An 11,399-nucleotide genomic window follows, 5' to 3' on the forward strand; every position below is an offset into this window, starting at 1 on the left:
AAGCCTCAACTGAGGGAAAGGCGAGCAGCCCGAATGAACGCGTGGGAGGGTCCCGCCAGGTGATTGGCGCACCGCTGTCTTGGCAGGGCTGGCTGCAAGGCAGGCGGTGGAAGCGTCTTCCAGGCCATGGAGTGCTTTTTGTTGAGAGCAAAAACAAGAGGATTGTTAGGTTGCAGAAGAACAGTTGTTGACGCCATAGAGGGAGGAAGAAATTAGCAATATCCAAAATGTTGAGGGGGTAGAAAGAAAAGCAAAGAAGTATTAACAGCCGTGCTATAAGGTTGCCAGCTTCCAGGTGGGGCCTGGAGATCTGCTTTTACAACGCCAGCTGGCAGAGATCTTCTCCCCTGGAGAAAATGGCTGCCTTAAAGGGTGGACTCTATGGCATTGTACCCTGCTGAGGACTGTCCCCTCCCCAAACCCCACTCTCTCCTGGCTCCACCCCCAAAGTCTCCAGGTATTTTTCAACACCGACCTGGCAACCCCCAGCTGATATAAAATGATAGTTGGGCCTGGTCCCCCCTGTTGGTGGGGAATGGAGGGAGGGGCTGGGTTGACAGATTAGGGTTGGAAAACTGGAGTTTTGGGGATGGAGACTGGAGGAGAGGGGAGCCTCTGTGGGGTACAATGCCATAGAGTCCACCCTCCAAAGCAGCCCTCTACTCCAAGGGAACTGACCTTGGTTATCTGGAAATCAATTGTACGCATCTCTGTAGTCTGGAGAGGAGCTGTAATCCCAGCCTGGTCCCACCTGGAGGCTGGCATCCCTACTATGGATTCCTTCATTGTGTCCATGAAGAAAATTTTAGGCATTTCTGCCCTTCCTAGAGTAGCCAGCTCTGAGCTTAAAACGCCTGGTGAGTTGGAGGTTGGAGCCTGGAGAGGGGAGGGACTTCAGCAGGGTATAATGCCACAGAGTCCACCCTCCAAAGCAGCCATTTTCACCAGGGGGAATTCATCTTGGTCATCTGGAAATCAGTTGTAATAGAGGAAGTCTCAAGGTCTTACTGGGAGGCAATGCTCCCTCTAAGCTGTGGAGTCTTGTCGGCAAAAATTCTACTTTGTGAGCTTTTGGCATTAAAGTTGTGAGCTACTGCACAAATTAGATTGCTCTGGGGCCATTTCTCCTGAACTAAGACAAAAATGCGTGAGCCGGAGGCTAAAAAACTGTGAACTAGCTCACACTAACTCAGCTTAGAGGGAACTCTGCAAGGAGGGTGGCAACCTTACCTTCTCGCAAGGAGTTGTGATGCTTGTGGTTCTCCCATCCTCCATAACCTGTTAAAAACAGTCCACTATACCAGATATAGGGCAGCCCCATGTTTTATTTATTCATATATAACTGTCTTTCTTCCCAGTGGGGACCCAGAAGAACTTCCTTCATTCTCCTCTCCATTTATCATCACAACAACCCTGTGAGGTGGGTTAGACTGAGAGTGCACAACTGGCCTAAGGATGCCCAGCAAGCAGCCATGACAGAGTGGAAGGCTCTTATATTCTAACCGTTGGCCTATGCTGGTTCTCTTTTTGTCACAAGATTGTTGAGGCTTGTCCTCTGACACCTGTAGCTTTGACTTCTCTCCAGTAAAATCAGCTGCAGTGGCTATGGAGGAGAGAACCGCAAAGTACCTAGAGCAGGGGCGCCAAACTTGCTTAACGTAAGGAAAAGGAAAGGTCCCCTGTGCAAGCACCAGTCGTTTCCGACTCTGGGGTGATGTCGCATCATGACGTTTTCACGGCAGATTTTTTACGAGGTAGTTTGCATTGCCTTCCCCAGTCATCTACACTTTCCCCCCAGCAAGCTGGGTACTCATTTTACCGACCTCAGAAGGATGGAAGCTGAGTCAACCTTGAGCCGGCTATCTGAATCCAGGTAAGAGTAATGTAAGAGCCACATAGAATAAATGTCAGATGTTTGAGTGCCGCAAGATATGAACATCAGATGTTTGAGAGCTGCAAGACGGAAGGCAGGAAGGCAAATAGGTGGGAGGAGAGAGGTGGAAAGAAAGTAACTTTAACTTTAAATGCATTCTCCAAGCTGCTGGCTGGCTTGGCGAAGTTATTTAAAAAGAGAATGGGGTTGTGGGTACTTGGAGAGCCACACTATATGTGTGAAAGAGCCACATGTGGCTCCCGAACCACAGTTTGGCCACCCTTGACCTAGAGCTACCTCCAGACTGAAAAATCAGCCATGTTGTTTAGGCTGAATTAAACAGAAAGAACCCCAGAAAGAAGATAACTGGCCTTGAAAAGGTCCTTATCTACAGTTAGCACCTGGAGAGCAAGGCAGAGCTGGCGCTAGGGTGAGTTGCCTATTACATTACGACAATAATATGTAAATTTGAATCTCCAAATATAAATTAGCATGTGCAAATCCTGTTTTTTTGGTAGTCCCTTGATGCCCTTCCATAACTTGAGAGCCTGGGGAACTACTGGTCAGAGTAGACCGGGGTGGCCAAACTTATTTAACGTTAACAGCCACATAGAATAAATATCAGATGTTTGAGAGCCGCAAGTCATGAACGTCCCATGTGATTTGGTGATGTTGTCAGTGTGGGGGGTGGGGTGCCAGAAGTAAGCCTTGCCAGGGTGCCCAACTTAAGGTGATCCCAACAAAAGCTGAGCATCTCTCATCCTTAAATTTCTAGCTGCCATTCGCTGAGCCCAAATCCTAGAAAAAGAGGCAGGTCATATCGAAAGGCCTGAAGAGGAGATCTAGGAAAACAGGAGTCTGAAAGGCCAAGATAATCAAACAAGACTTGAGAAATTAGAGTTAGCATTTAAATACGCTATAAGGATCTTATAAGGCTCAGACCTTCATTCAGACACCTTTTAGAGTGTTGGCTGGGAAAGAAAAAAAATATTTTTTTTCCCATCATGGTTGAGTTTGGAAGGCGGCTTCCCTATTTAGACTCAGTTGCCCTAGTTGCAATGATTTGAACCACAGCAACCAAGAGGCTGGGTGCTGTAGCATACTCGCATTAGTTTGCCCTTGGAGACAATTTGGAATCATTGACAAGTACAAAATTCAGTATCCTGGCTATTAGTCGGAGTAGTCAAGGTATATGTGTTGCAGGAATACTGGAAGACCCACAGTGGCTGCCAGTCGGTTCCACGACTATTACCTTTAAATCCCTTCATGGTCTGGAGATGTCATACCCTCAGGATCACCTCTCTCCTACTGCAGTTCCATTCTGGGGATCCAACATTGTTGGGAGTGTCATTATGCAAGCAGGTAAAATCAAGCCAGACCATTCTGAGTAGCAGATCCTGTTCTGTGGAATGGCCTGCCAGAGATCTTAGAATCCACCCACCCCTGCACGCCAGGCATTTAGTGGCCATTTGTAGAGCTGGCCATTGACTGAGCTCCTTGGATTGTTACAACAACTCTGAAATGTATAATGTGAAACAGGATGATGGCTTTGAATTTGTGCAGTCTTCTCATGTATTGTTATCCATCTCAGGTCCCCAAATGGGGAATAGAAATGCATTCAATACAAAAAAGCAAGAATGAAGACTTTAGAGCACTCCTATCTTATCTTTGATGCAGAAGGATCATCTTTTCCTCGGGTGTTTTCAAAATACACTGAGGCTGCATTAGTGTTAAGTTCACCTCATAGTTGCTCTCAGACCAGGAGAGACTGAATGAAGGACCATCCTGGGGAAGGGGTGTGATTTAACATTCAGAATAAGGAAGAAGGCTGAGGAGAGGCCCTGTGAAAGACAACTCACCACACTGACTTCCTGCTTCTGTGAGATTTAACTCTACTCCTGAGGAGGGTGAAATCTTGAAACCTCGGGTCAAACCCTGGCTCTTTGTGGTAAGCCTAAGTTTAAGAAGAGGAGTTTTCTAGAGCGGTGGATCATTAATATATCACATGTCTCTTCAGTCACTCTGCCAAAGAACTTGGCTCCCACCATGGTAGAAACAAAAGCTCATTTTGTTCAGCAAGGATGAATGTATACATTTACAGGCATTAGCACCATGAAGGTTGAGGAGAAACAATAGAAAGGTGTTAAACAAAATAAATCAATTTATTATACAGTGGACTTAAAATACAAATTTAAAAACATAGCCCTTGAGTTTAGCCTCTAGGCTGAAAGTCACCAGACTAAGTATTATTATAATGAATTGATTTATTTTGTTTATTTTTATATTGTTTATGCTCAACTTTTGCAGCACCGGATTCAATTTCAGCGGTGCCTCCCCACCTGTGTGTGTGTGTGTTTATGTATACTTACAGGCATTCTGTTATGGTATTTATCATTTGTGGTAAAGCTTTAACGACACAAAGATTGCAATAGTACTATTTGGATTGAATTTTATTGCAAATGGATAATTCCCAGCAGGTCGCATCAGCAGGAAGGAGCACATTAAATGCATTTTTCTGATGGAAAATGTATTAGGGGCAGAAACTCATTTGCACCTTAGGGCACACTCCCGGATGCCACCATTATTTCACACAGGGCTTTTTTTTTTTTTAAAGAAAAAGCCCAGCAGAGACTTATTTGCGTATTAGGCCACACTCCTTGGCACCAAGTTAGCTGGAACTGCATTCCTGTGCATTCCTATTAAAAAAAAAGAGGCCCTGATAAGAAGAAACACAAAATGGCCAAGGTTACTTACTACTAGCATGACAGAAGGTCTCTGATGCAGAATCCATGACAGATAGTGTCAGCAGGAGATGGCACATCACACTTGCAGGTGGGCATGGGAATTGAGGAAGAGCGACTTCTTAGTGAGTCCCACCTAGACTACTTCTTCATTTCAGCCACTGGTGAAAAAGAACTGCTGCTTCCTGTATTAGCCAGCCTGCTATTTAAGATCTGCTTCCCAAGCCCCATGCCCTTTGCATCAGCTTGCAGAAGTGAAGTGGGATTAGAGACTGGGGTTTTTCAGTGATGGCACCTCACCTTTGGAATGCCATCCCAATTGAGGCTCACTTGGATCAACTTACATTCTTTTAGGCATTGGGCCAAAGAATCCCCCCACCAAGCTTTTATAATAAGGGTTTTAGCTTTTTAATGGCCTGCTTCTAGCCAAAGGACAGTGTTATGGATATATTTCAGGCTGCTCAATGGCTGTCTGATGTCGATTTTATACATGGATTGCTTTTAATGGCTTGTTTTTAATATTGATAATTCCTGCGGTTGTTTTTTTATGATCTTATGGTAATGTTTTTACCTGCAAGCCAGCTTGAACAGGTCTCTGTAGAAGTAGCATGCACATTCTCTAAATAAATCAGAGAAGAGGAACAGAGGGGAAAGTCTAACAGGGAAAGAAAAAAAAATGGGAGAGATAATGGGCAGAGTGGAGAAGGGGCTTATAACCGCCTCTTGGAGAGATGGGGGGTGGGGAAATCACATATTGATTTGAGATAGCCAGCTGTGTTTTGGCTGCAGGCCAAAAAATATTAAATGGATATGTTGTCACCCATCCTGAGCCTTGCTATGTAGGGGGGGGAGGGCTCAAAGTCTAATAAAATAAATAAACCTATATAGCAGGGGTGGCCAAACTTGCTTAACATAAGAGCCGCACAGAATAAACCTCGGATGCTTGAAAGCCACAAAACATGAACATCAGATGTTTGAGAGCTGGAAGGAAGGCAGGCAAATAGATAGGGGAGGGAGAGGTAGAAAGAAAGCAACTTTAAATGCTGCCAGCTGGCTTGGCTTGGAGAAGTGATCTAAAGAGAAAAATGCGTTCTTCCAAGCTGGCCAACAGGGAAATGGGGACTTCAAGAGCCACATGTGGCTCCCGAGCTGCTGTTTGGCCACGCCTACTATATAGAATACTGACAAGAAATGCTCAAAATGGGGGGAAAAGGCACAAAAATATTGTGATAGAGGCAAACAGACTGGTGAGAGGCTTTAAACTGAAGTTTCAAAGTTTATTTTCTCCTATAAGAGAGGAGCCCAGAAATGGCAGGTGGCAGATTTGCCTCTTTAAATGCAAGTCTGCCACAAGGGGGGAATTGGGGGTTGGGGGCGTTGATTTTAAAAGCAAAAAGAGAGAGGGCTGATTTGCCCGCCTCCAGCCGTGGATTCCTGCCCCCCCCCCTTTCCCCTCCACAATTTCTTCCAGCTGGTTTTCTGTTATGGGCTGTCACTTAAGATAGGCCAGCAGCAGGATGTTGATTTCACCACACACTGAAGCCGTACAGGAGTTGCTTCAGCTGGAGATGAACTTCTGAAGGGCGCTAGACAGTCAGTTCAGCTTCCCCTAACTGTTATTTGCAGGCCTTTCGGTCCATTACTTTCTTAAATTGAGTGTAAAAAAACCCCTTTTCTGTTTCAAAGCAGTGATGCTGTGATACTGGCGGCAGAGTGGGGGGCACAGAATAAAGAAACAGATTCACAAGTCACAGCCAAGCCCTATAGTTGCAAAAAAACCCAAAAGAGATCGCATATAGATACACTACAAGAAACATAACTGTGATATATCTATGTAGGCTACCATACTTTTAAAAATAAAACTAATTTTGAATTTACAAATATCATTTACTCAAAAATTGACAATAACAACCGTAAGAAGCAATTAAACCCTATTCAGCAGAGCTCGCTGTTGTGCAGCGATACCCACACATTTCGTGTTGCCACTTTATGTCTTCCTGTCATTGAGCTGTATGCAATGAAGGAGTAAGCCAGTGTCTTTTTTTAAAAGCACGTGCAAAGCCTTATAATAGAACAACGTTTGAGTACAGTGGCACCTTTAAGACCAAAAAAATTTAATTCTGAATGCCATATAGACATATAGGAGTTTGCTTTACATTAAGAACATGCACCTTTCCATTCAGCGTAATGGATAGTTTCCTCCCCCCCCCCCCCCCACACACACACAGTTGGCCTTGTTTATATATTCTTTGCAATTTTTTAAAAGAAAAACCTAAACCTCTCAAGCATGGGAAATCCCTGCTTTATATTGTTTCAAGGGTTCTTTAAAATCCTTGTTTTCAATAAAGAAAGGACTCCCCCCCCCCACCAGAAACCAGTCCAACCTGACTTGAACTTTTGCATACAGCAGACAAACCCTCCCTCTGCAGCTATCTATGCTAATACTTCTTAAAAAACCGTTGCTTACTCCCCCATTTCCCCAGCTGAGGCCATTTCCTGGGCAGGTTTCCTTTGAATGGGAAGGCATGGCTAATCTCACTCATGATCCTTGCTGCATTGATAAAGGGAGAAGCAGCGGAGCACAAGGGGAGACAACAACCAGAGACTCAACAAGGCAGCAGATCTGCTACCCCAAATCACCTTAGCATACATAGGTTTTCTGCCTCCAAGGGTGCCTGTACCTCTACCAGCTCCCATCTGTCTCCATCTCTGTCCCTTCAAAACTGCTATGTCCCATTTCTACTGCATCCTGCAGCTTTGGAAGTAGCTGGGACTCAGCGGAGAGAAAAAAAATCAGTCAAGTTCTGTTGGATGGGTCTGTAGGATCCTGGTGGCATGGGAAACTTTCATCACCTATCAAGAAACCATTACCTCACTCTGCTCTGGATAGCCATGGCAAGCCCAGTCTTGTCAGATCTTGGAAGCTAAGAAGGGTCAACTCTGGCAAGTACTTAGATGGGAGACCTCCAAGGAATACCAGGAGGCAGGGGCAGGCTTTTTATTCAGCCACCTCCCTGAATATCCTCCAGGACCCCAGTAAGGGTCAGTCACCAGGGGTCACCATGACTTCCAGGTGCACACGCACACATGAATGTATAAAAATACAAGAAACCATTACCTCAGCCTGGTGAAACATCTGCAGACCATTTTAGGCTATTAGCCCCCTTCCCTAAGGTCCCCAGAACAGTACTGGGAGTGCCCAGCAGATATTTCCTCCTCCTCCCCCCACTTTCTGATGACTCTGAAAGGGGATCCCCTGCCCCCACCCGGGGATTCGCAGCTCTATTCCACTGGACTCTAACTTTATTTTATAGTCCAAGTGGTAGATATAAAGCCTGCCACAGGATTTTATCCCACAGCATATTCTGCAGAGTTAATCCAGCCAAACCAGCTGTAAAAAAAATCTCCCCTTGCTATCTATCATTCCATTTGGCTAAGAGGCACTTCTATACGTCTTATTGATTTTGCTAGACACCATCTTTGGGGCTTACATCACTCTCCCGTCCTCCATTTTATACTCACAACATTTTATCCTCACAGGCTGCATGTGTGTGACTTTCCCAACATCACCCAGTAAGTTTCCATGGTAAATTAAAGATTCAAACCTGGGTTTCCCAGATTCTAGTCTGGTACTCTAATCACTAACCTGCATCAGGTCCCGAGAAAGAGACTACCCAATCACACTTGGCATTCGTATGGTGCGTCTCCTTCAGCCAATTCACAGCTGTCTCTGTTTCTTCCAAACTGATAATCTTTATCTCCAGGCCTCATTTTGGACAGGAGCTCATAGGAACAGAGCTCCGGAACCTCTAAATTTTATTGTGCTCTTCCCCACCACCCCCATACTTGCTTCCGGGCTCCATTGTTCTAGCCTCCTGTGAGAATTTTGCTGAACTCTAAGATTTGACAAACTTTCTAATATTTCCCCCCACAAAAAATGAGAAAATAACCAAAACATATAAAGCAGAGATGGAAATCTTCCTCATGCCACTGTGGCCACATAGGAGAAAGTAATTTTAAAAGTCTGATGGGAGTAAGGTTTTATTATGACAATTCTAATTCAAGAAGCATTTGAAGGTAGATGCTGGGCTGATATAATTTAGTACACCTTCTGGTGACATCAGGGGTGTGTGGCATATGCAAATGAGTTGTGCTAATGAGCTCCAGCACCTCTTTTTCTACAAAATGACCCCTGTTTATCCTCCTTATCTATTTTAGATATTTATGCCATGCTTTTCTCCCCAGTGGGGACCCAAAGTGTCTTATGACAGTCTCTTTGTCTTTATTTTATCCTGTTGGGGCCTTAAGAAGAATAAATTAAATTTGCAAAATTAACCAATCCTGAGCATCTGTGTGGTAACAAATTATTGGGAGTTCCATGCAGTGTATGTCATGGATACGGAGCAATGTGCCATTTTATTGAACGTTAAATATTCCACAGAAGGAATCAGCTTTTGTGGGTTCACACCCATGTCTTCAGATGCAATTGAGATGACCTAACACTTCTAGTTAAGCCCTACATTTCCTCTGGTGCTCTAGAGAGGTACAAAATCCTACAGGATTTTATAGCACTTATTGCTATAGCTACAGTAGAGACGGATATGACAGGCCCAGCGGCGTGGGAAGTAACATAATACTGCTACTTGTTCCTTACAGCACCCAACTGAAGCCTATATAAGTCAAGGGTCAGCAGCACCCTTTTGATAAATCAAGCGCCAAATTACGTCAAAGCTCAGATCAACAAAGAGCCAGTATAAGAAAGTCCATTTACATAACAGAGACTATTCAGCTTAATTTCACTGACATGTTGATTCACAACGCATACGATTTCTGTGGCCCAAACTATGGCTGTTGCGAGTCCTTTATTAGGAAGTGGCACACATGAGGTCTTACAATAAGCCATAAATATGCATAGGAGTGTGATTGTTTTAGTGTACCAGCATGAATCTGCAGGTGATTCACACTTGGATTCCTGGCAATACCTGTCATTTCCCTTTCTGGAAAGCACCTCTGGCTTTCCACCTGGAAAAAATGGCAGCTCTGTTGGGTGGACTCACTCCAAAATCTTAAAATCGGTCCCTCTGCCTGCCGTTCCCTCCACCTACATAGGAGGGGTCATGGTCAAGGATCTGTTCAACATGCAGGAGGTCTAGGGTTGCCTGGTCCCTTCTGGTATGCAGTGGGGGATGGGGGGGGCTTACTGGGCACTAGAGGGAAGCCCAGCTAACACTGCAGCAACATGTCTACATCACGTCCAACATGACGTGGAAGTGACGCCATCACACAGCGAAGTTGGTTGACGTTCTGGTATTTGGGCAAAAACTATATAGTAAATTTGGCCTCAATCGTAGAGTTTTTGCCCAAATACAAGAGCATCGTCCTGAGGGCTTTTTTGAACAGGAATGCTGTTCTGGCTGGCTTGACATCAGAGGATGTGGTCTAATATGCAAATGAGTTCCTGCTGGGCTTTTTCTACAAAAAGAGCTCTGATCATCTCAGTGTTGATGACATGATGACATTGCTTCTGGGACACATTGGAAGTGATGTAGACGCGTTGCTGCAATATTGGCTGGGCCTTGCTTTTTCCCTCCCCGCCAGCCAATAAGTGGTGGGGCCTGGTGGCAGGGGACCTCTGCCTCCCCCCAGGGGGTCTGGCAACCCTAAGAAGGTTCCAGGTTCAATCCCTGGCATCTCCAGGTAGGAGGTGATGTGAAAGACCTCTACCTGGAGAGCTGTTGCCACTCTCAGCAAACAGTACTGATTCTGAAGGGCCAAGGAGGGTTTGACTCAGTTTAAGGCAATACGGTCTTGTGTACGCTAGCATCTCATTTTGGAGTTGGGAAGTGATTTTTCTCCAGGCCAGTTTGGCCAGGGATCCTGGAGGCTTTTGTTTTGTTTTGCCATCTTCTGGGCATAGGGTTGGGAGGTCACTGCGGGGAGCGGAAGGTATTTGTGAATTTCCTGCATTGTTCAGGGGATTGGAGTATAAGATCTTTGAGGTCCCTTCCAGTTCTATGATTCTATTATATGATTTACTCATTCCTCTAGTATCCATTAGGATAAACATTTAATTTTTTTAAGAACCATCTTTGGCTCTAAAGCCGTAAGTGCAGACCCCTGGCTTAGCACATTGCACAGCTTCCTGGGAAATGATCCTTCTCACAGGTCTTGAGGGTGGGCAGGGATCAGTTCTTGCTTACAGACAGTCCCCTCAACCTGAAGTGGCTACAAATCAGCAACAATAGGCCATCCAACAGCCAGATAAGCCCTGGACCCAGACTCCGAAGCAATTCCTGTCTCTCTAGCTCAGGGATGGCCAAACTTGCTTAATGTAGGAGCCACATAGAATAAATGTCAAATGTTTGAGAGCTGCAAGACGTGAACATCAGATGTTTGAGAGCCACGGGACAGGAAGGAAGGAAAGAAGGCAAATAGATTTGGGGAAGGAGAGGTGGAAAGAAGGCAACATTAACTCTAAATGCATTCCCCAAGCTGCTGGCTGGCTTGGCGAAGTGATTTAAAGAGAGCAATGCCTCCCCCAAGTTGGCCAATAGAGTGGTGGGGGCTCTCAGAGCCACACAGTATGTGTGAAAGAGCCACATGTGGCTCCTGAGCCACAGTTTGGCCACCCCTGCTCTAGCTGCTCAAGCAGCGCAGCCTAAGGCCCAGTAACATCAGCCACCTTTTATGGGATATAGACTTTTAATACTGTTGTCGTGGCCCAGCAATGCCCTCCTGCCATTGCCCTGCACCAAACCAGGCTGTCTTTGTGTAAGAGAAGGAAT

This window comes from Heteronotia binoei, chromosome 4 (assembly GCF_032191835.1).
Source record: "Heteronotia binoei isolate CCM8104 ecotype False Entrance Well chromosome 4, APGP_CSIRO_Hbin_v1, whole genome shotgun sequence".
Classification (NCBI taxonomy): domain Eukaryota; kingdom Metazoa; phylum Chordata; class Lepidosauria; order Squamata; family Gekkonidae; genus Heteronotia; species Heteronotia binoei.